The 20,281-nt window shown below is 58.0% G+C and overlaps 2 long non-coding RNA genes across 4 annotated transcripts; both read left to right on the top strand.

Moving 5' to 3' along the window:
• The first annotated feature begins 372 nt into the window (after positions 1–372).
• Positions 373–3,761, top strand: LOC124504132 (uncharacterized). The gene is made up of 3 exons (XR_006960312.1): positions 373–1,292; positions 1,666–1,783; positions 3,665–3,761. It is a non-coding gene; the product is annotated as an uncharacterized LOC124504132 (long non-coding RNA).
• A 669-nt stretch (positions 3,762–4,430) lies between these two features.
• Positions 4,431–9,637, top strand: LOC124503679 (uncharacterized). Of its 3 annotated transcripts, none has more exons than XR_006960238.1 (6): positions 4,431–4,811; positions 4,955–5,108; positions 5,347–5,457; positions 5,577–5,781; positions 6,078–6,737; positions 9,560–9,637. It is a non-coding gene; the product is annotated as an uncharacterized LOC124503679 (long non-coding RNA). The 3 variants fall into 3 exon arrangements; XR_006960239.1 differs by lacking the exon at positions 9,560–9,637 and adding an exon at positions 7,634–7,729 and having other exon boundaries at positions 5,347–5,396; XR_006960237.1 differs by lacking the exon at positions 9,560–9,637 and adding an exon at positions 7,634–7,729.
• The last annotated feature ends 10,644 nt before the right edge of the window (positions 9,638–20,281 follow it).

The raw sequence follows: 20,281 nt of genomic DNA, 5'->3' as shown, positions 1-20,281 counted from the left end.
GTCTGGGAGAGATGACTGTCCTTGAAAAAAAATTTCCGCTTGGATGCAGTTAAAGGCGGGTCAGGGGAGTCCAGATGTGGCTAATGTGGAGAAAGCATGCGATTTCCAAGCCAGGCCCTCTGGGTGACGAAACCCATCAGGGGTTGCCCTTTTGGTGCCAGAAGGAAGTGTAGACAGTGACACTGGAACCCGGGGAGCTGCCTCCTACTTCACAATCCCTCTGGCAAGTTACACCCAAGCATTTCCTCTCCTCACATAAACATCAGATCGGGCAAGGATCCAAGGGGGCGCGTTTGCCACACTTTGAAGGTGAAGTCTGATAGGCATCCGGGGCTGTCTTCCTCTTCCGGGTAGACAGAAGACCTGGCCTGTCTTGTACAGAATTTACAGCTCGACCACTCCTCAGAGACCTAAATCTGAAGCCCACTGGGAGGATATCCAACAACGTCTTCCTGTTTCCATTTTCCCAACGTGGGCTAAAGATCTCTGGTCTTCAGTCCCAGGAGGGGCTGGTGAGTAGACAGACAGGGCTTCCTGGGGTGGGTGCGTCGTAGGAGGAGAGTGTAGAAGAGCAGAAACCCATCCCTTCGGGGATATTCTGGGGAGGAGGGTGCAGGCTTTTTCTGTGCCGGCCACGCTTTTCTTTTTGTTTCCCTTACGTCTCACACACTCCCCAGACCCAGGACCTTTGCACATGCTACTCTGCCTTAAATGTTACCTCCCAGCACAGCTTGATTTAGATACGTCCACAAAGGCTTCAGATCTCGGTGTTAACCTCAGTTCCTCCTGTTTGCATCGAGAGAACACCTTGCACTTCTCCTTCGGAACACTTGTCTCCCTTCCAATGCCGTATTTACTACCCAGCTTTCTCATCGGGTGGCATCCCGTTCAAGGGCATCTGTTCTATTTCCTGTTGCATTATCAGCGCCCGAAATGCATGTGGTGGACTCTGAGCATACGTTTGTTGGATGAATGAATGAAAAATCAAAATCCACAAGCGGAGGGATAGTTAATGACATGTGAAAACACCCGCCTGTTAGAGAAACAACCAACAAATAGATGAAGCCGTACAAAATTATATGGGCAACATGGGACCGTTTTAGGGGCAAATGCCCTTAGGAAAATCCTGGGAACAAAATGGAAAGAGCTACCATAAGATGTTAACCGCGACGAACTCTGAATTCTTGGCTACGTGGGGAACTCTCCACAATCCCCAAATTCCCTGACATGTACCTTTCTGCCTCCCAAATGAAAAAGATGTAAGTCCTTCAACAGACAGACTCCAAGAAGATGTGAGTTAACCTTGGGAAGGATTTGCTCGAGGTCAGAGCTGCTCTGGCCGGGGGGGCATCGGTCAGCGAGGGTGTGGGAGGAGAGCCGGGAGCCCGAGTGGTGGCCGCAGTGACGTCTCTGGTCCCCGGGTCACAGAGACTCTTCTCGACAGCAGGCCCCACGCGGTCACTTCTGGCCAGGGCCCAGAGCCGAGGCCTGCACCGGCAAGCACGGGGCACACCCAAGGCGGGCTGTCTCCCCCAGAGCCTTCTGTCCACTAGCCACGCAGGTGCACCGCAGATGTGATTTCGGTCTTTCGCGTGTGTTTTCGGCGTGTTAGAACAAGACGCCACGGACGGGACGGCTTAGGCAGCAGACGTTTATTTCCCACAGCGCCGATGGCGGCAAGTCCAAAGTCAAGGTCCCAGCAGGTGCAGTGAGAGCCCTCTTCCTGGCTTGCCGACGGCCGGCCGCCTTCTTGCTGTCCTCACATGGCGGAGCGAGAACCACGGTCCGTCTTCCTCTTCTCCTAAAGGCACTAATCCCATCATGGGGGGCCCGCCCTCATGACTTCTCTAAACCTAATTACTCCCAAAGGTTCTACCTCCTAATACCGTCACATCGGGGTCTAGGGCTCCCACATATGAATTTGGTGGGGGGGGTGGGGGTGGGGGGACACAACATCCCATCCATTACAACCTGCATTCGTACCTTCCCTGCAGGAGAAATCTCATGGGTGGATGCCATCCACCCCCCCAGACAGGAATACCTCCCAGTACATGACCTACAGACTCATTAACGTCTTCCTGCCTGTCTTCCCGGGACACTGTCTTTGAGTTCAGTCATCAGCTTACCCCGTTCATTAACTCACTCATTCGTTCATTGAGTAAAAGATAATATAAGGGGAAATGCTGTGGTCCTAGATTGTGAGGCCCCAGAGCAGGGCCATATCCTGGTCATCATTTTACTGCCCACCCCCCCCCCGCCCCCACCCCCCGCCGCCTTCCTCGGGGCCTGAGGGCACACGAGGACCCCCACGGTGGGTGGGGGAGGGAGACAGAGCAGTCCTGGCTTGAGAAACAGCCTCACGCATCAATGGGCACACAGAGGCAAGGCTGGGACACAGGAGCAGAACCAGATAATGAGGGGCCCTGAACGCCGAGCCTCTGGCTCGGAGAGCAGTGGATTGCTCCTTCGAGCGGGGAGGTCCCTGGTCCGAATGACTTTGGAAAGCGCCCTCTGGGAGCCCAGAGAAGGAAGGGCTGGAGAAGGGGGGACTCGCTCTTTGGGTTGTTCTCTGTGTCCGTCTCCTAGCGAGTGTTTGAACCCAGCACCACACAAAGCCTGGCCGGCAGCGGGCGCTCAGCAGAGGGGAGAAGAACGAGGCCCACCCAGGCGCCTCCTGTGTAGAGCCACGAACACCTGCCCCCATCAGGGTTGCCCCCCACTCTGCTTCCTGTGAAAGGGCACATCTTGGAGCACCTGGGAAGGGAGGCGGGAGGTCGGGCCCTGCTGGAGGGACGCTCCGGGTCCGAGTCTTAAACGCTGCGTAGGCGTTTAGCCGAGCGGGGGGAGGAGGTGCCGGACCGGGCACCGAGGGGCTTCTGGAACGAAGGCCCACGTGCAAGAACAGCGTGACGGAGATGCAGCCAGGAGCAAGTGCTCTTGTTGGAGAAAGGCCAGAGCTGAGGCCGAGGGACGCACAGGGCCCCATCAGGCGGCCACACGCACCCCGAGAAGGAGCAGGGGCTTTGTCTCGGTGGGGCCGGGGCACTGGGGCTGAGGGGGCCTTCCAGAAGGGTCCACGTTGATGGCTTTGCAACGTGACTGGGCCCCCCGGGCGGTGGTGTGGAGGCAGAACAGAGACTACGCTGTGGCAATGACCTGGGTAGGGGGAGCCGGAGGTGAGAAAGGGGGAGGAAAGGATCCCCCCCCCCGGAAATTTAGGAGGCGGACTGGGAGGAGCAGGTGATGATGTAAGATGGTCGGGTGGGGGGAGGGGGCGTGTTCAGGGTGCTGTCGGCCCCAGGCAGCTCTTAGAAGTCGGCCATCAGCACTGTCGGTGTGAAAGGTGCCAGCAGGTGCGCCCGGGATGCACCTGTCGTCTCTAGGCTCCCTCCAGCCCCGCCCCTCCCGGCTCCGCTCAGCTCCAGTGATGCTGGAGGGGGACCCTGCAAACCGTCTTGTCCACACTCTGTGGGGCTCTGCTGATGGGGCCTGGAAGGTGGCGGGAAGGGACCTCCTGTCCATTTCCCATTTGGGTCCACAATGCCCGGCAGAGGTCGGGCCTGTAACCCCCAAGCCCCCCCGCCCCCATTCTGCTGACCGCATCCTTTCCCCTCGGTGGTGGGGGGGGAGGGTCCCCATCTCACACATTCACGATTCCCCGCAGGGTTTGGGGTTGTTCCTTAACCGGCCGTGACCTGCCAGTTAGAAGGGACCTTTGCGCACAGGTTCTGAGGTGAGTTGGGGGTCGGGAGGTGGGAGGTGACGACCAAGAATGTAGATGGCTCTTCTAGAAATTAGGAAGGGAGAGGAAAGGGAGGGATGCGTGGGGGTGGGTGGGGCAGGATCGTTAACATGTTGCCTGTTTTCTCATCTTCCGTTTGTTTTGAGGCAGGGAGAGTTGGTGCGGGGCCGGGACGTGCCAGCCTTGGGGCCCCCACGCCTCTCCCTCTGCCAGGGGCGCCCCCCCCCCCACACACCTCACCCGTCTGTTCAGTGCCACACCCTCCGGCAGTCCCCAGCACCCGCCCCCTGCCCTGCTCTGCCCGGTCTCTCCCCTGCGGCACTTTCTCAGTGTTTCATGGGGGCCTGGCCCCTGGAATGGAACCCACCAAGGCAAGGATGTTTCTGTTTTGTTTATGCTGTGTCCCCAGCCCGCAGACGTGGCCTGGCACCCGTGGGTGCCCCACTGAGGTTTGTTGACCGAAGAGTCGGTGAAGAAATGAATGATGAGGGAGTGAGCTAATGGGGCTGAGGGGCGGGGAGGAAGGGGTGTGGGGGCCGGGCAGAGGCTGCAGGGGAACTGGGAAGGGGGCTTTGAGACCACAGGGGCCGGCAGGGGGAGCGCGGGGGGAGTGGGCAGAAGGGGGGGGTGGAAACAAAGGCGCAGGGGAGACAGACCCCTACACTGAGGGGGTGTTTGTATGGGGTGGTGGGAGCCTGGAGTAGCGGTGAAGTCCATTCCCAGAGGGCCTCCATGTCAAATCGAGGGGTTGAAATTAAGGGGTGTAGAACTACGGAGGTTTCTTTTTTTTTTTTTTTTTTAAAGAATATATATTTTTTTTCTGAGTGGTCTTTTTTCTTTTTTTTTTTTGGAGCGGTCTTGAGCGTACCGAAAACATGGCCCAAAGAGTAGAGTTCCCAAATTCCCGCCGCCCCCCGCCCCACCGATTTCTCCTCTGATTAATGCAGGGCGTTGGCACCGTACGTTTGTTGCAACTGATGAACTAGTGTTGATGCATTATTAACTCAAGTGCACAGGTCAAGCTTAGAGCCACTCTTGGTGTCGTGCCTTCCAGGCATCTGGCAGCCGGGTATGTATCACGTACCCACCACGACAGCATCCTACGGAGTATTCACTGCCCTAAAGCTCCTCTGTGCTCCGTTCGTCCCGCCCCGCCCCACCCCCTGGCACCCACTGACCTTTTTTCTGTTTCCGTGGTTCTGCACTTTCCAGAATGTCACATACTTGGAATCATACAGTAGTACCATTGAGGACTTCTGAATGGAGAGATTTTCGGAGGGCGGCTGGGGCAGTGGGCCATAGAAGGGACGGGAAAGGGAGAAGCTGGAGGCAGAGAGACTGATTAGGAGCTTGCCGGACAGTGCAGGTGACAAGAGCCTTGACGGGGGACGCACTGGAGTGGGAGGGGTGGGTGCAGCCGGTCTGGTGGGAGGGGTGCAAGGCGGCGAGCTGTGGCTCTCCCCTCGCCCCAGATGCCTGGCCCGCGGGCCTGTTAGATAAAGGGGCGGGTGGTCACCGGGTCCTGGGAGGCTGCCGTGTTTGTTGAGAACCTGCCGCATGCCAGGCCCCCGGGTGCACGGCCTCGTTTTGTTACCGTTTTACAGATGAGGAAACTGAGGCCCGGAGAGGCCCAGGAAGTTGCTCCCGCCCGCAAGTGAGTGAAGCCAGCATTCAACCTGCTGAGCCTGGGCCCACCCTCCGCGTACCGCAGCCCGGTCTGTCGTGGTCGGGCCTCAGCATGCGGGAGACACAGTCACGGGGAGGGACAGCAGGGCAGGGGTTATGGGGCCCAAGGGAGAACCAAGAGTGAGTTCAGGCTTCCCTGCTCCCACAGTCACCCCGCATCTTGGCCACATGAAGGAGCCCTCCCCAGACGTTCACCCGGGCCTTCTGCGGGGGCCACCCCCCTGCCCCCTGTCCCCGCGCGCCCCCCGAATCGAGGCTGGCTCTGTCTTGCTGCAAGAAATAAAGCAATAATGACCCCTGTGACGCTGGCTGGGGGGTGAGCGGCGGGAACGCGGCAGGTGGGGCCGGCAGAGGTGAGAACTGGGGGTCCCGGTCGAGATCCCTAGGCAGGGGCCTCCAGGTGAGCTCCCCAAACGCCGCCCTTGGATGGGCCTTGTTCCCCTCGAGCGGGATAGCGTTTATTCTTCCCTCGGGAACAGTCACCAGGGCCGGGGGAACGTTGCGCAATGAGACTGCCAGCCAGGTCCCCTCCGCTCCTCCGTTTCTGTGACTCTTGCCAGTTTACCCACTGCTAATAACAGTAGGTCTGCTGTGCGGAGGGCCAACCTGTGCTGGCCTGCACCTCGCACAGTCATCACCTGCATTTCAGACCGGCGAAAACCGGGGGACTTGCCCGGAGTCACCTGGAGAGCCAGTGGAGCCATCAGGATCGGAACCCAGGGCCGTCCAAGGAAAGCGCCCTTCCCCTCTGCCACGCGGTCGTCCCTCGGCCACCCGAGAGCCCGTACACCCGAGGGGGCACCCTGCCAGTGTCGCTGGCCTGACACGCGCGGGCAGGACTTGAGTGTGTGTCTCCCCCTCCCCGGTCCAGAAAACCAGCCTGTCCGAGCTCCCCACCTAAGCGAGAAGGCGACTGGTGCTCTGAGGGTCCACCATAGACATTCACACGCACCCAGCACTTTTCCCTAAGTGCTTTCCACGGTCGATCTCATTTGAGCCTCAGGTCAACCATTATCCACTTTGAAGATGAGGCGTTCTAAAGGCCAAGCACCTGGCCCAACACCACAGGACAGCAAGGAGGACGATGACCCAGGTCTGACTTCTCGTCCTGACCTCCTTCCACCCTACGCCCCCAGCCCCGGGTGGGTCCCCTGGGGAGTGGTGTCCCAACAAAATGAGCTTCCGGAATCCCAGCTGGAGCGCAGCCTTGGCCGGGCTGTGGCCACACTGCCACCCGACAAGCCCAGGGACCCATCCCAACGCGACTCAGGTCCGTGCCGAGACGGCTGCAGTGACCAGTCGTGCAAAGGTGAGGGCACCGTCCGAGGCCCAGAGGGCTGGCTCCAGGGGTGGGGGCTGGGCTTTCTTCCCTCTCGTGGCGCCTGGGTTCCCCATCTGGCTTTCAGCTCCGAGTCAAAATGTGTCTGAGCTATAAACCTTTGAAGATGCAGGTTCTTAATGAAAACGCAGAGAGAAGCCAATTAGAGTGGCAGGAACAGTAATCACTATAATAAGGGTAATTGAGTTGGATTTATTATAGCTGACGACGGGATTTTTTTTTCCCCCCCGCAAGTGAAGAAAATAATTTACTGATATTAAAACATGATTTCAGTTTTCCTTCACACCCCTGGGGAATGGTATGGTTTCTGGAACTTCAGCTCAAATGTGAGGGTGGCCGAAAACAAGACAAAGCCACCTTCGGTGACTTCACTTCCTCGGGTGGATTCCTCTTGACGAAGGCGCAGGCCAATGAACCCCGAGTTTGGGAGGCAGGGAGGTACGCAACGGGGTAGTCAGACCCTATCATTTACTAGCTGTGTGACTTAACCAGTCCCTCAGCCTCTTTGAGCCTTAGTTTCTTCATCTGTAGAACGGGATAATAATACTAACACTCCAGGGTTGTTGGGGAAATTAAATTAAGCTAAATTACATTAAATTTAATTAAAGAAGGTATATAATACGTCTGGCAAGTGGTGGGCACTCAATAAATGTTAACAGTCTTCCCTAATAGTAGGGAGCTATCCATGGAAAGAGCCCAGGGCTCTAAAAGGCCTGCCATGGCCTTTTGGGTTTTTTAACAAGATAAAAATTTCTTTTTCTGTCATGTAAAGTTCTACAGGTAAGCAGTCCTGGGCTGACTGAGTGATGTCACAATCTGTAGGGATATAGTCCCTATCTTTCTTACCATCTCCGCCACCCTTGCAGGATGTGCTCACCTCCTGGCCCAACATGGCTGCCAAGCTCCAGCCACATGTCTTATTTCCAGCTTAGGGGCGCCTGGGTGGCTCCGTCGGTTAAGCGTCCGGCTTCGGCTCAGGTCACGGTCTCACGGTCCGTGGGTTCGAGCCCCACGTCGGGCTCTGTGCTGACGGCTCAGAGCCTGAAGCCTGCTTCGGATTCTGTGTCTCCCTCTCTCTGCCCCTCCCCTGCTCACTCTCTCTCTCTCTCTCTCTCTCTCAGAAACAAATAAACATTAAAAAGAAAAAAGGAGCACAGTGGGGTCCTCTGCCTCTCTTTAAAGGGCGCTTCTTGGAGTTACACACAACGCTTTAGCTTATAGACCTTCAGACAGAATTTGTCACACAGCCCCACCCGGCAACAAGGAATTCTGAAGAATGTAGTTTTTATTCCAGCACCCATGTGTCCAGATAGAATCAGGGTCTTTTTGCTAAGGAAGAAGGTGGAGAAAATAGGGGAAAATAGGCCACCTCTGCCCGGTCAGGCCTTTATCACGTAGGTTGCTGGAATAATGCACATAAAACTCCCAACAGCGTCTACACTGTGTCAGGGCAGAGCCGGCTCTCACCTGCTCTCTCTACTAGAAAATAGGACTGTCACCTGGAAGGATCTCTTCTCCATTACAGGCCAGTGCCTCCAAATCTCTTCCGCCTGACTTGCTTGGCCCAGGCCAGAGGCGTGAGACCAGACGGCTGAGAGGCGGAAAGTAGTGAAATGCGGGGACAAAGTGGCATTTTTATGCACATGTTCAGCTAGCAATGGGGATTCACCATGTGTCGGACACCATGGATAATTTAGCGTCTCTAGAAATTTAGGCTTAAATCAAGTGAATTAATAATTTTGCTTTTGGGTAATGTATATTGCTGTGGGAGAGTCCCCAGAATATTATATGCAGTTAAAAAAAAAAAAAAAAACAGAGAGCGGGTGGGAGACCGGAGAAAAATTAAAACAAAAAACAAAAAACAAACCAAAACGCCCAACCCAGCAGGGGCGCCTGGGTAGCTCAGCCGGTTAAGCGTCTGATTCTTGGTTTTGGCTCAGGTCAGGATCTCAAGGTTCATGAGTTTGAGCCCCGCATTGGGCTCTGAGCTGAGCCTGTAGCCTGCTTGGGATTCTCTCTCCCTCTCTCTCTCCTCCTCCTCCGCTCTCTCTCTCTCAAAATAAACTTAAAACAACACACTTATATTAGCGTTCAAGTAATGGTATCCAGGCCATGGCCAGGTGGGGCGGCTGGGACAGGAGGAGGAAGCTTGTACTTCTTGCCCTGGGCTGACTTTCAGGCTTGGGGCAAACCCCAAGGGACCCAACTGTGCCTTGTGCCAGCTGGACAAAGAACACAGCGGCTCGGGTCATGGGAGGCCGGGCGCGGGGAGAGCGTCCCTCTGCCAGGTTCTCACGAAAGAGCCCTCCCCCGGGGTTATGCACCCGTAAGCCAACTGAAGTCTCAGATATCTCAGAGGTGGACCCTTAGCAAGCAAAACGTTGCTGTAAGTGATTTCTCCATTTTTCGAGATCACAGGGCTGTGCTCTGCTGTCTCTCAGCTGTGTGGGTATGGCTTCTCCTTTACTCTTGGCACAGGACCTCGGGGGCAGATCTGCTGGGCAGCCTGACCCCGGGGGGTGGAACCCCCTGGGTTCCAGAACCCCCTGGGTTCTGGTTCCAGCTCCGGGCCTCAGTCTCCCCACCTGCATCATGGAAGGGCGGGGCTGTGCCGCCCGGTTCTTCCTGCTGAGCCCGCGCAGACACTGGCCGGCCTGTCACTAGGATCAGAGTCACTAGGTTCAGACACAGATCCACTGGCCAGGTTCGCTGCGGGGTGGCCAGTCGCCTCCCCTTAATCCCTTCTTACTAACCTCCCTCCAACTTCAAAGAACACACTTCCTTCCCCACAGCCAATTCCCGGGGTCTGGGTCTCCACACACCTGAGGACAGCACGGCAGGACAGAGGGGGACCCCACTGGAGCTTGGTGAGTCAGGGGGGCCCGGAGGGCGTGGAGGGGGAGGAGGGACCGATCACAGAGATCCCACAGGGCCGGAGCGCGGAGTGAGGCTGGGCCGCCCAGCCTGTGAAGCGGGCGGCCCACGCCCCGTGGCCAGCTCAGGGTGTAGACGGCTCCTTGCCACCAGGAGGGAGAGACGTCCTTCTCCAGCAGGGGCACAGCTGGGCGGCCCAGGCCTCAGGAAGCGTCCTCTGCTCTGTGGCCATAACCGCTGATGCACGGACATGGACGGGGAAAGGGGATGATAAGGACAAAACGACACTTCTGAAAAAGCGAGCCGAGGGCACGAGCCCCCCCACGCCCACCCCTGCCGTGCAGGGTGGGGGAGAAGGCATTTGGGAGTAGGGAGGCCACCTGACGGCTTCGTGGTCGTAAATCGTAAGCTCCAAGCTCCTAAGCCTCTTAGATCTGCAACACGGTGTAGGATAACGTCAAGGTCCTCACGGGCTTGTGGATGCGTCTGCGACGGCTTGGTTAGGGCAGGGTGGGCCCGGGGGTCTCCCCACACCCTGACCTGCGTGTGCACGCTCTTCTGGCTCGCCCTCCTCTCTCCTGCGCACACCCTCCTCCCCTTGGTCCTGCCCCCTCCCTCTCCTCTCCTCTCCTCCTGCAGACTCTCTGATGCCACCTGTCCCCCCTCAGGTCAAAGTCCCTTCTTCCCCGACTCTCCAGCCCAGAACGCTGGGGCCACGGCCAGCCTCCCCTCCTCCCAGGGATATAATGGCTACATTATGCAGCCTCTACCTGCGCTCACCTCCTCCCGTGCAGCTAGGAACGTCCCTCAGCCTCACTGCCTGTCTTCCCTCTAATTTACTCACGACGTTCCTGCCACAATCATTTTCTCCTGTGCTCACCCAGCGGGCTGGCTCCCTCAGACGCACAGTCCAGCCTTTCCTGGCCCAGCCCCTCCTGGCCGTGCTGCCCCGCGTTCTGGGCCCCGTCCTGCCCTCTCGGCCGTCCCTGGTCTCCAGCTGCCCCGAGCCCTGCTGGTCCATCCTGCATTTTCCCAGCGGTCTCTTTCCAAACACAGGGGTGTTTCCCTGTGCTTCTCTGCCTTCGGGACGGCCCCTGACCCCGTCGTTTCCCAGGAAGCTAACGAAGTCATCGGGGGTATGCCCCTAATGTGCGGTTTTTTTTTCTGAAATGGGGCTCCCCAAATTAAGTTTCAGACACCACAACACCCAGATCTGCCCTGTCGTGTGTGTGTGTGTGTGTGTGTGTGTGTGTGTGTGAATTTCAAGAACATCGCCTGGGGAGGGTTCTGTTGACCAATATCTCAACTCCGTTTCACTGCCCTGTGCTACAGGTAAGGGGCTGAGCTTCCCAGAGGCTCAGAGAACCAGGCCTGTACTAAGGGTGTGTTTTGTCCTCTCTCTCTTCCCCTCCCTCCTTCCCTCCCTCCAAATACAGGGCTTGGTTGGACCCGGTGGGGCCAAGGCACAAACCAGCTCACAGATGGCTGTCTTTACCCTCCCCCAGGACCCCACAGGAGTCCCCTGCCTCCTGGCCACATTTCCCCTGGGAAGCCTATCGTTTGCATTTTTATTGCTTTTCTCTAATCACAAAAGGAGTATTTGCATCATAGTGTTCTTTGAGGCAGCAGATCGGGCCCTTCTTGCTAGTTTGAACAGAAAGGTATTTATCATGGAGCGTTAGCCAGGATACCCAGTTTCCGGATGGCCAGTGAGCCAAGCTTGGATGGATCCAGCCAGCCTCACCGTGGATGAGGCCCACCAGGCTGCTTGGGACTTCCCCGTCTCGCTGCCTTCGGGGCCGGGCCTACGGCGGACAGCCCACCGGCCACGCAGAGCGAGTCTTAAACCGGGCTCAGACTTCTCCTCCTGAGTCCTCTGGGGCCTGGGCCGAACTGTGTCCCCCTCCCCCCCAAAGCTACATTGACGTTCCAACGCCCGGTGCTTCAGAACGTGACCTCATTTGGAAATAAGGTCATTACTGACGTAGTCAGGGAAGATGAGGTCACCCTGGAGTAGTATGGGAGGTGACCCATAATCCACACATCACGCGACGACAGAGGCAGGGACCGGAGGGATGCATCTGGAAGTCAAGGATCGCCAAGGATTGCCAGCAGCCCCCAGAAGCCGGTAGAGGCCAGGGAGGACGCCCCCTACAGGATTCAGAGGGAGCACGGCTCTGCCAACCTCTTGACATCAGACTTCTGCCCTCCAGAACCGTGAGATGATAAATCTGGTTGTTCTGAGTCACCTCGTTTGAGGTACTTGGTACCGCGGCCCTGGGAAATGACGCAACTGGCCGTAGGGCGTCCCCCCTGTAGGACGTGGCGTCATCTCGGCCACAGGCAGTCACGCAGCAGGAGTCAGAGCACAGGAACAAGAACCATCTGCTTGTTCAACTTACCTGTGCCTTTGGGACCTTCCCAAGGCAGGTCTCATAAACACGACCTCCCCTGGCGATTGAATGGCCGCACCCAGTCTCTGGCTTGATGGCTGAGACCACATTCAGTCCAAGGGGTCTAGCTGAAGTTCACCATTACTTGGTGTCTTCCATGGCCACAGTCAGCCTAGGATCTGCTTTTGCAACGAAGAGCCGTTATTTGCTGTTCGAAGTGGGGCTCTGCTCTGGAGTGGGGCGTCTGCGCTGTGGTTCCTTCATCGGGGCTGGCCTGGGTCCTCCGGGTCCGTCACGGACACTTAGGGCACGCTGGCTCCATCAGGGCCCAAGCTCCCCGCACTGAGGCCTGAACCGGCTAGAAAGACCTCGCTGGCCCTCGCCACAAAGCCTACGGTGTGGCCATTCACTGAGTGCAACAGAGCAGCCCATGGGAATGCAGTATCTGATGTCTCCAAACTCCGCAGGGACTCACCATGCTCTGTGCCCCTTTCTCCGTAGAGCACAAAGTTCATCTTACAGGGGACTTTGCTCAGGCGGGGGGGGGGGGGGGTTGTCATACCCTCGGGCACACAGGTGACTTCCGGACATGTACAGATGGTACTCTGTGCTCCCCGATCGTCGGTGATGCCCTCATTGTCATGGTCCCGCCCGATGTCGTCTGCAACAACGAGGGATTCAAGTCTTCGGGGACTAAACTATGGCAAGGAGCCAAGGAGCAACCCTGCGGCGACAGGAAACCGCAGACCCCCCAGGTGACAACGTGCCCTCTGCCTGCTGGGTTGGAGGAGGGCCTTTCCCACATCGATAACTGCCCAAAGGTGCCGCTGCTGGCTATTTGCTCCAGCAAAGAGGCCCCAGGGGTGGGGGGCGGGGAACAGGAGCGGGGGGTCGTTGGAGTCACCACCTGATCGAGCTCACACGAATCCCGTCATCCTCCAGGACCCTTAGGTCTCTGCAAAGCCCAGGGTGCTAGAATTTAAATCACTGTCTCTTTTTTTGAGGCTTGATGATAAAAACGGTGTCTCTGAGTTCAGTAGGCACGTGGTAGGGCTTTGATACTTTTTATAAGGAGAGGGAGCTTTGGAGGAGGAGGAGGAGAGGAGGAGAGGAGACATCCACTCAGCTGGTTTCCGCTGTGACAATCCTTGTCCTGTGAGCCTTGGATCCGCTGGTCCATGTATAACGGAACCATTCAAAAATTTGTTTTATTACTGACCCCCATGAACCAGTGTCCGGACCGGTGCGCCATAGTCACCAGACCCTACTAACTAGTCCTTGGTCGTTAGAGTTCAGGACCAGCGTCTGGCAATGCCCCCCAAGTCTTGGTTCTTCTTGGTCCACTCCACGGTTGCTCATTATGGCCATAGGCCCCCTTGGGGAAGGGGGGTGTGGGCAGTTTGCGGCATTTACCTGTAGTGTCATCTCGGGGAACCTCCCCTCGGTGATTCCAAGGGCTCTCGGGTCTGGGCAGCGGGTGAAACACCTGACTTTCCACCATGATGAATCAGGCCAGGTCTCTGCTTGTCAAGCTGGACGTTTCTTTGGTCGTACAAATCGACGAGGACATTAGCGACAGTCTTTCTTAGGTCCCAGGAACCCTGTGATCGGTTGAAGACCTCTGCAGGGCAGAGCCTTTGAGGACCATGTGGGTCCTGCTGCCTGTCTCAGGGACACACCCACCTGGCCCCTTCAGGGACCCCAACATTCCCTCTGAAATCAGAGAGCCCATCTCAGTGGGGACAGATCCCGGGCTATCTCGGCAGCCCCGGGGAGGGGGCGGGAGGAGGGATATTGACTTCCTCTCTCTTCAAAGATGCTGGTCCGCTAACTTTGACAGCTAGACTCAGGTAAAGGGACTGTGTCCTCGGGGGAATGGCGGGGGCGGGGGAGGGGCTGCACAGGACAAGTCTGCCCACCATTTATTCCCCTGATGTGTTTGGACTCTTTGCTTCACATTAGTGGGAAAACTCAACGTCCTTTATCTTGGGCCAACACCGGGTCCAGGTTAACAGCCAACCACTGAGCCAACAGCCTCACCCGGCTCACCCGGACTCCAGATTTTTGCTAAGTGCAACTATATTTAATGAGATCAACCCAATCTAGCATTCGATTTCTTTCTTCCTAGTCTAAATATTCTCAAATCCGTTCTCGCGTATACTCCTCGAGACTGGGATTAAATACATTGGCACATGTTGGGGGGTTTGGTAGGAGTTTGGTACCCTTTCTGTGTCCTGAAGACTGGTCTCCCTCATCTTGCCTGGTGACCCTCTTGCTGTCTAAAGGCAGCAAGAGTGGGCGGGTGAGGAGGAGACAGAAGGTGGAGCTTTATCAGCTGGGGCAGGGGGAGGGGGGTGATTCTCGGGCTCTGGGGGCTTGGGCATCCCAGCAAAGCAAACATTCCCAAAAGTGCCCGTGCAATTCCCAAGGTTCCCACACTTTCCCTCAAGACGTCCGGAGGGCTACGAAATCACTCTGTGTTCAAGTCAGACTCTGTTCAGTTGTTTTTTTTTTTTAAGTTTATTTTGAGAGAGAGAGAGAGAGAGAGAGAGAGAGAGAATCCCAGGCAGGCTCTGCACTGTCAGCACCGAGCCCGATGTGGGACTTGAACTCACGAGCCGTGAGATCATGACCTGAGCCGAAGTCGAGGGTCCGACGCTCAACCCGCTGAGCCACCCAGGTGCCTCCGGCCTGTGCTCAGTTTTGAGTCACATTAGCCAAGGCTACAGAGACAAGCTCTCTGATTCTGTTAACATGTCTCGAGCCCGTCCTTTCTTTCTTCCAACTCTTGGCACAATTAGGAGCCGCTGGCCCACACAGCTTCAACACGGTTCACCCCAGTGGCCGCGTGGCCGGCCTCCCCTGGGCTCCGGAGGCCTCCATTCCAGGTGAGCCCAGGACGTGAGCTCGGTCACCGTGTCTCCTCTGTGGGTCACGCTTCCCTCTTGAAATGCCAACGGGGTCTGCCCTGCCTGGGACCCTGATGGCAAGGGTAACCACCGCCAGTCCCTCTCTTCTTGAGGGTCTCCTTGGGGTGCCCGGTTGCAGACAAGAGGGCCCACGGTAGCTCAGGCTGTGAGGCTTGGAGCTTCCGAGAGGAACGGACAGCCAGGTTCAATGCCACTGACCAGGAATAACACACTTGGGAGAGACACTTAAGGGTTTCCAGAAACCCCCCTGCAGCCCTGCTTGTCACCCCCGTTCATAACGTAGGCACAGGCCATGGCCCCAACCCAACGCCCAAGTCCCAGGAGGCGAGGCCCAGAACATGGCTGCTCTCGCGTGTTCCTCCGGCTGCCTTTCCAGTCTCGTCAGCGGGAGGGCAAAGACGCAGACCCGGACGGGCCCTCGAAGCGGTCGGATAGCCCTGGAAGGTCGGGGGGGCGGACCCCATCCCAGCTGGGGACCACGGAGGAGAATGTGGATGGGACGTGGAGAGCTGTGTTGGACATGCGACGATGCAGAGAGAGAGAGAGCTTCCAGCGGGGACCCAGCCCTGCGGAGGCCTGGGGACCGGGTCGCACGCGGGCGGGCGTGCTGGGTGCCCTTGGGGCCTCTCCACGGCGGAAAGCACCCAGCCGTCCCAGAGCCCACGTCCTCCTAACCCTTCTGTCTGTTGCAATCCTCTGTGTCTTTCCCGGTGACTGGACACAGGGCCTGGTCGTTCCCTCGTCCGTCACAGATCGTAGACTGTCTCCAGGAGAGTCGCACCGAGGGTGCGGATTCAGGATTCAGCAAACGCCTTACTCGCCCTTTGAGCACGTGGTACGAGCTCAGGAGACCCCAGAGCCTCATCCCCTGCCGCTGCTTCTCTGAGCCTCCCATTCCCTTGCCCCCCACCCACAGGTGTCCCCTGTGCTCCTGTTGGGGCAGGGGGGACCCAGGGGCTTCTGTCAGACAAGCTGCTGCTTGCTCGCCCCCAGCTGCCCAGGGCCCTCTCTTCCCTCCCATTTTCGCACGGCTTCAAAAGTGCTTGTTTGGACGAGGCCAGGCACCTGCAACAGCGTCTCCGGGGTTAGACACACGCGGGTTCAAATTCTGGCTCTGTCTCCGCCCACGGGCTCTGTCACCTCAGGCGAGTGACTCAACCCGAGTCCCAGTCGCCTCACCTAGGAAAGGGGCGAGTATAATACCTACCGTAGGACGGCTGTGAACAAGAAATGAGCTGCACCCCTGAAGTCACGGGCCAGTCGCGGCCCAACCATGGCTCCGGCAGCAGCAATAATAATAACACGTCAAAGGCCAGCACCGGGTTGGATTGTCTCATCCGGTCCCCGGAGTGGCTCTAGGCCCTCTGCGCTGATGGAGACACTGAGGCTCAAGTGGCTTCTCCAGGGGGAAGCTTGGACTCTGATGCAGGCGGTGTGGCCCCGGGGCCTCCGCTCAAACTACCACCCTGTAACTTCTTTTCTTTCCAGACCCAGGGGAAACCTCCAATCGCAGAAGCGCGTTGGGGTCCCTCCTGGCATCGTGCGGCCAACACCTGCAAACCGTCCCCGGTCCCTGCCCTGTTCCACCTGGGCCGGCCCTTGCTCCCCGCGGAAGCCCGGGAACGAGGGCCCCCACCGCCTCCTGGCGGATCCTCTGCGCGGTCACAGAGCCCACGCCGCACTTGGCGTCTGCAGCCCACGGGGGCTTGGTGTCCTTCCCAAGGCCTTAGACGCCCAGCCGCGATGCACCGCCTCGGAGAGGCAGGGCATTTCCTGGCGGCTGCCCGGCAGTCGGCCCGGCCTTTAAATCAGTTGACGTGCTCTACGGCCCCGGGAGACAGGGCAGGATGCTATCCCAGCTCACACGTGGGGAACCCAAGGCCTCTGCCAAAGTCACTCCGCTGGCAAGAACCTAGGGCCCTTCCTGCCTCTCGCCGGTCAGCTGGCATCTGGTGGCAAGACGGGGCGCGCTTCCCCGCCCAGGCCTTGTGTTGGAATCACCAGGGAACAGATTGCACACCCACTAGATCAGGGTCTCCGGGGTGGGGCCCATGCCCTGCAGTTGCTTTTTCAATACCCAGGGGGTTCCCGTGTGCGGCCTCCGTCATGGCCACTGCCATTCTTGCTGTGGCCGGGGGGGTGGGGGGGTGGGGCGGCTTTCCCCCGAATCACCCACCATCATGAAGATTTAGGAACACATTGTGCGAGTGGAGGACGTCTCTGGAAGAACCGGGGAAAAAATCAGGGCTGGAGATCGTTTTGAAATCCTGAGTTCACCTGGGGACACCGGGCTCTGTCTCGCCAGCTCAGAAACGGCCGAGCAAGACAAGACACATAAGCGCTCAGGGCTTTGATGAAGAACCGGAATATTTATACAAGAAACAACAACCGAAAAAGGGAAAAAGCAAAAAGCATCCAGACTGAGCCTGCTGTGTGCGCTTTTGCTCCAACAGCAGCCCTGGGGCCGTGGTGGGGGGGGGGGGGTTCCTATTTCTGGAATGCGTCTCCTTGCCTCGTGCTGTTGCTGTTTCAGCAGGAATGTTCTGGACGCAGGCAGGCTTTCTGTCGCCCTTGCTCTGGTCTGTGTGCTAACACCTACGCTGGGGCCTCCTTCGCATACAAGTGATGAATGTCAGGCCCAAGGAGGCTCCCTGGGTCCTTGCTGCCTGACTACCCAGGTGCTCGCCGAGGAGTTTGGGGTTCAGGCAGGGTGTCACCGCTCGACTGTCGTCTGGGGTCCGCAGAGAACCCCTGAGTTGCGCCCTGCAGGCTCCCGGGCCCGTGGCACTTTCATGGAGCACATCTGTGGCCTTACTGGCGGTCCGCGCAGGGTCCGGAGCTGTCTGCCTCCGCTGGGGTCACTCCCTGCACATCTTCAGGGCCGAGAGCCACCTGTCAACCTCCCCTGTTCTGGGAAGGGCGAGTCCCCGGCCTGGCCCAGTCACCAGAGGCAGATTAAAGTGCTGGGTGTAGACCTCTGGCCCCGAGGACAGCCGGAAACACGAACCTCATCCCCCTCTGCAGAGCCCCTTGGGGCACAGACCTCCTGGCTTGGTCCCCGGCGCCATTCCGTCCCCCCACTGCCCCCCACAACGTCTGTTCCTAAAGGTTTGCTTTGTAGTCATTCACAGGTACGTAGGCAACATTCCTCCCAGAAATTCGGGCACGTCCCCCTCCTGCCTTATAAATGCTTTACCCCCTGCTGTGGGAAGACTCAGTTTCTGCTCCCGAAAGACTGGAAACGATGCCCCCCAGACAACCGGGTGCGATGACATCATACTGCGACATGGGTCGCAGCCACCGGCGTCCTTCCTCAAACGTTCCCAACAAGGCAGACAGGCCAGCATTTGCGGCCACCTGAGGCACCTCTCTCACCTCTGACTCTGCACTTTGGCCCCGGATGGACCTCGGTTCAACTCTGAGCACCGGGCTCTGACCTCCTGGTGGGGGGGGGGGTGGCCCGTGAGCGCCAGGAGCCCCCAGGAGACAGATTTCATGCCCTGAGCTGCTGAAGCCGAAAGGAAAGCTGGCGTGGGGGACTAAGAATGAGAACCAGGATGGGGAGGGGGGTCCAGAAAAGAGAAGGGCCTGGCAGGAAGGCCAGACGGCAGCTGACTCGGTCACAGGCCACGGTCGTCGGGGGGCCCTGCCCAGCTTCATGGCTACGGCTGCAAACAGGTGTCTCCTCCCTCCGGGCCCTCCCTCCAAGGCACGTTCCGGAATCCACGCCTCCTTGCTAGCTGTCCTGGACCTTGGTGGCCTTGCTCATTCGCTGGCCCCCCGGACCCGTGGCAGGAGCTCTGAGGGAGCCCCAGTCCCCTCCGTCTCCTACCTCGGGCAGCTGGGCAGTGTTCCCGCCTGTCACTTCTCCTTCCCTCCTGGTGGGCGATGTAAGGTCAGGCCTGCTTTTGCAAGGAGAAGGTCGGAAAGAGCTTGCTCGCGCCAAGGATGGGGCGACGGGGCTGGAAAAGAATGAGAAATTTAGCTAACAGTCAACTCTGCGAACAGTCCAGCCTCCCGCACCCGCCCCCCACCCCCACCCCACCTCCCAGAGGCTGCAGAAAAAGGCCCGGGGCCAGCAGTGACTCAGTGACTTTCAGCCCTCCTGACTGCGGCAGCTCGAGCCGGGGAGAAGGTTCAGAAGGCAGAGGCCTCAGCTCGTACCCAGAGATGCTGACCCAGGGGACTGGGGGGGGGGGGCCTGGAATCTGCATTTCTGGGCAGCCCGCAGGGCTTGGGGACAGTGGCTCATCTCTGACCACAGAGGCTGCAACACTGGACAAGGGAGAGACCTGACCAGGTCTGATGCCCACCCTGCCCAGGCCCAGTGAGCCTGACCCCTGCCCTTTAGAGAGGGCACTGACAGCCCAGAGGCCACCCGGGAGGGAGTGACCACAACGAGGCTGTCGTCATGGGCCGTCACACAGGGCCCGGAGTCGGTTTAACGCTCTGCTGCTGCCGTTCTGAAACACGTAATGATTTCTGAACAAGGGCCCTACGTTTTTATTTTGCACCCGTCATAGATAATAGAAAATACGTATATTGGTCTCTGCCCCTGGTTCTCGGCCCAGAGCTCCTAAAACCTTTGCGATGCCCTGAGTGATAAGAGCATTTAGGAGCATTTCTGTTCCAATATTTGCTCTTTGACCGCAGTCTGACACAGAGCTCCTAAATCCCTCGGAATTTCCTGGGTAATAGCAGTGTCTTTGTTCTAACGAGTTGAGTCCCGGCGGGCTGCGGGAGGGGACTGGTCACCAGAGGACCAAGCCGTGATTAAAAGGCTGGAATTTCCAACCTCACCCTCCGTTCTCCGTAGAGAGGACAGGCGCTGGGATGGAGTTAATGATCCGTCATGCCTAGGTGATGAAGCCTCTCTAAAAAGCCCTCAAGTGCGGGGGACCCAGGGCTTCCAGGCTGGTGGCTCGTGGAGGTGCTGGGGGTGCACTGGGCACGGAGTGAAGCCCCTTCCCACATAACCCTGCCCTGTCCACCTCTTCCGACTGGAAGTTCACCTGTCTCCTTTGTCCGATCCTTTTAGAAAAAAATGAGTAAACAGTAAATCATCTGTTTTCGTGAGTTCTTTTTTTTAAATAATTTTTTTATTCATTTGAGAGAGAGAGAGAGTGTGTGTGTGTATGTGTGTGTGTGAGCAGGGGAGGGGCAGAGAGAGAGGGAGACACAGAATCCGAAGCGGGCTCCAGGCTCTGAGCCATCAGCACAGAGCCCGACGCGGGGCTCGAACTCACGGACCATGAGATCGTGACCTGAGCCGAAGCCGGACGCCCAACCGACAGAGACACCCAGGCGCCCCTGTTTT

This window comes from Lynx rufus, unplaced genomic scaffold, assembly GCF_022079265.1.
Source record: "Lynx rufus isolate CCGP_SWC_20201006 ecotype Redwood Valley unplaced genomic scaffold, mLynRuf1.p SCAF_8, whole genome shotgun sequence".
Taxonomy (NCBI): Eukaryota; Metazoa; Chordata; class Mammalia; order Carnivora; family Felidae; genus Lynx; species Lynx rufus.
This window is presented reverse-complemented; position numbering and strand designations above follow the sequence as displayed.